Source organism: Callorhinus ursinus, unplaced genomic scaffold (assembly GCF_003265705.2).
Source record: "Callorhinus ursinus isolate GAN/ISIS: 27379988/994484 unplaced genomic scaffold, GSC_fseal_2.0 scaffold4, whole genome shotgun sequence".
In the NCBI taxonomy this organism is placed as follows: Eukaryota; Metazoa; Chordata; class Mammalia; order Carnivora; family Otariidae; genus Callorhinus; species Callorhinus ursinus.
The window spans coordinates 131,077,473-131,081,452 of NW_027397066.1; the positions used below are offsets into that span (position 1 = coordinate 131,077,473).

Genomic DNA, 3,980 nt, shown 5'->3' on the forward strand with positions numbered 1-3,980 from the left:
ATGAGCTAAGGAAAGGGATAAGAATCTGAGGATATAGAGGAGAAAGACCATTAGGAGGAGGGTGAAAGGAGATGTTGGAAGACAAAACAAATAGTTTGCATACTATTATACAAATAAGTCTCTTGGATAAAGAGGAATCTCTGTTAATAGCTCTCCTCCTGGTACCTGCAGGCAGTTGAGGGGGAGCTTAGAAAGCTTTTTCTGAATCTGCTGGGTTGTGGTTGCTTGTAACTCAAAACAATGTTTACACCAAAGGGGCCCATCTTGGGGCAACCGGCCTTGGCCCCTACACAGCCAAGAGATAGTTGTCACTTGTCACTCAGTGCTTCTTATGTGAGTCTTTGGTTTATTCAATTGTTAATTCCATACAATCAGTAACAGAGTGGGGTAGCTCTTTAAGGTTTAAGAGAAGCCTTCAAACATGTCTCATTTGATTCTTCTAGCACCTTAGTTTAGGAAAGTGGGCCAGGCGATGTTATCACCATTGTAAAATGCGAAATTTGGGACTCAGGTTAACTTGCCAAGCAGCAACTGACAAGTCTGATCTAGATCTTCCAATTGCTGTGTTTTTGCTCTTTTCGCTATGCATTCATTGCCAGTGGTTGCCAGGTAACTTTAGGGCTGGCTAAGCCTACATTTCTGTAAGGTTTAAGGGACAGCCATCCTCACCCACAGACGCTCTCTGTCTCCTCCAGGGTGAGGTGAACTCCTTCTGCCGTGGTCCCAGGAAGGGCAGGGGGGGCGCTAGGCTCCAGTGCATCCAGGCTAGTCCCCAGGGGTGAGGGTTCCGAGGCCGCCTCATTCTGAGTCATCACTCCTATGGTGCCCGCGTCCCATTCACCATCACACGCACATGCACACGCTCACACACCCCCGGGTGGCTGCAGTGAGATGCCTTCCATCAATCCGGTCCCTACTCCGCACCTGTGGGGCAGGTGTGGCAAAGCATTCGGGGAGAGTTCCTAAATGCTGCTGGTCCAGGTGTGAGCAGGGTTGCCGTGCTGGCCCTCTGTCAGCTCCCTCCTGTGCGGGGCCCCAGAAGGTTCCCTCCTTTTATCCCCAGGATCAGCAGAGGCTGTGGCTTCCTGCAGCTAGCCGTCCCCTGAGCTCCCCTGTAGCTTGTACATATGTGGTTGTGTGACACACCCTGGCCCCTGCACTGTAACCACCATCCTGACGTAATGACTCCAGTTCCCTGACGTCCTAAACCCAAGTGTTAGGCTCTAGGCTCCTGTACTGTGTGTGTAAATTTAAAATTCTGTCCAATTAAGAAATAAATGTGGTTCCTTATGCAACACCAGAAAAAAAAAAAAACCTCAGGGGGTTTAGTCACATTAATGGTTGATTGTAAAAACAGCAATAACAGCAGGAGCCCGGAGGGCCAGCCCCAGAACGCAGCACGGCAGGGCCAGGTGCCGGCTCCCTGACGTAGTGAAAGGGTCGAGGAGCGCGTCTTAGAGGGACCTGGACCCGGGGCCCTGGATGCCCTGAATCCTGCTTGTCTATGAAATGCAGTTAACACATCAGCTGGACCTATTTCCCTAATGCAGAGTGACTCTTCTGTTATTTAAAGATGTAAAAAATGCTGGAGACTTGAGAAAAAAGGCCATGGAAGGTGCTATTGATGGTTCATCAATAAACCCTAAGGTGATTGTCAGTCCATTTCAGATACTTGTGGCAGCAAACAAAGCAGTTCATCTCTACAAACTGGGAAAAATGAAGACAAGAACTCTATCAACTGAAATTATTTTCAACCTTTCCCCAAATAACAATATTTCAGCTTTGAAAAAATTTGGTATCTCAGCAAATGACTCTTCAATTCTTATTGTTTACACTGAAGAGGGAGAAAAACAAAGAAATCAAGACCTAATATCTCAGGTTGAAGGTCATCAAGTTTCTCTAAAAAACCTTCCTGACATAACAAATACTGCAGAAGTCAAAAAGATATATAAACTATATTCACAAGAAGAAAGTATTGGAACATTATTGGATGGTATCATTTGTAGATGTCAACAAAAGATATTTTGTGAAGTGACAAAAGTATTAAAAATTTTAAGCATCTATAAACAAACAAACGAACAAAAAAACCCCAGCAATAACAGCAACAACCTCAAAAATAATATTAGCTGATAATTTCTCAGTGCATAATGGGTGCCACTCTTGTTTTAAGTATCACATTTGTATTAACAATTTGCTATTCACAATAAACCTGTGAGGTAGGTACTATTTTAATCTTCTCAACACTGGAGTGTATTGACCTACTATTTTTCCAATTTTATAAGTGATGAAACTGTATTCAAAGAGCTCACGTGACTTGTCCAATGTTTACACCACTACTAAATCATGGGGAGAAAAGCAGTGTGACTGAAGAATCTATGTAATTAACTACTTTACCATATTGTCCTCAGAGTTGGCTTTGATCGTTGGTTTTTTTTTTTCAATAAAGAAAAGAAAAAGAGATGAATTAAGAGATGAATCAAACAAATGAATTAGTGGCTCATTCTCTCCTATTTCCTTTTGTATCGGTAATAGTCATTAACTGAACATAGACTAGAAATATCTAGAGGCTTTTAAGAATAGTGAACTGTTTTGGAATAGATACATGTAGCTCAAGTACCAGAGGCTCCACGAAGAAATATTAATTGGGCTCTGAACCATGCAGATTAAGAAGCATACAAATATAAATCAAATCAGAATTGTTGAAATTAAAGAACATACTGCTCCATGAAATGATCCAAAATAGAAGCCCTGATTGCATGGTGGGAAAAACTGGCAAAACACCAAAACTTGAAAAACACATTCACAGACCTGAGACCATCCTCCAAAAATGTGTTTCTTTTTATCACCAACCTAAGGTTTATTATTTTCACATCTCTGGAAAAGCCTTGAAAACAGTGGTTAAAATACATTTAATATTTAACTTACCAAACTAACTTATTGTCAGTCATTTCAGCTGATATTTCTGAAAGCCACATACTGCCTTTTTATTTATTTATTTTTCATGAATTGAACTCATCTTCAAATAGTGTTAACTTTAGGGCTGGCCAAGCAATTCCTTAAGCTCCTCCTATTCCTATATAACCGATTCTTTTCAGCAGGGGGAATACAGAGAAAAGGGTATCAGGGAGCAAGAATTCCTTTCCCCTTCAAGGATCCTTCTAGCTGGACCAAGAGTCAAATTGACATGAGACAGATTAACAGAAGATAATCAAATTTAATAGTATGTACAGGGAATCTACGCAGACATAGGAATTCCAAAGACAGGAAAATGAGGAATATTTGTCATCCTGAACTAAGTGGGGGGGGGGGTATTGGTCTGGAACTTGAGAGGAAAGGAATACAATTCACAGGGTAATAAGAAGAGCAGATGTTTCATAATTAGATGTTTGCCCTGCCATACAGATGGGTCACTCAGATAATATTTATGTCTGCTATTAACCCTTAATCTGGAAAAAATCTCCAACTTAGATTCTTCTATGCAGTTAAGGGAGGAGAAAAATTTCTCAGGAAACTGTAGGGTCTCAATGGCCTTCAGCTCAAATAGTCTGCATGCCACGTGGCTCATCTGGGGGCAGCCTGCCCTTGGCCCTTACAGTTCCCTCCTCTGAAACTTCAGGGAAGGTGATCTGGTATACTGTTTCATGTCCTTGAACTAGTCCCTTACTTCCAACAATAGGTCAGTTCAGTTAAGTTCATTTCATGAGGCAGTGATGCAGTTGTGTTCTCAAAGTTAGGCCTATGGTTCCAGTAGTCAAGTATTAAATGAAAAGTATTTCTATGGAAACAAAAGAAAAACAACAGTTAATGATTGGATCAAATTATAAACTGGTTTCTGAGTTCTCAGAGGTAGCCAGTCAAGATTTCTAGATGTCAGGCTCCAAGCATCTGCAGGTAGTGAGGGCAAGCAGTGGCAATCTGACCGATTGTCCTGGTTTGTAGTTTAAGTGTCTGGGGATCTTTTTGAGTGGCCCACAGAGCAA

At 41.8% G+C, this 3,980-nt stretch overlaps 1 pseudogene; it reads left to right on the forward strand.

The window, feature by feature from the left end:
• Window positions 1–1,509: 1,509 nt before the first annotated feature.
• On the forward strand, window positions 1,510–2,130 carry LOC112826189 (EKC/KEOPS complex subunit TPRKB pseudogene; annotated as a pseudogene).
• Window positions 2,131–3,980: the final 1,850 nt, after the last annotated feature.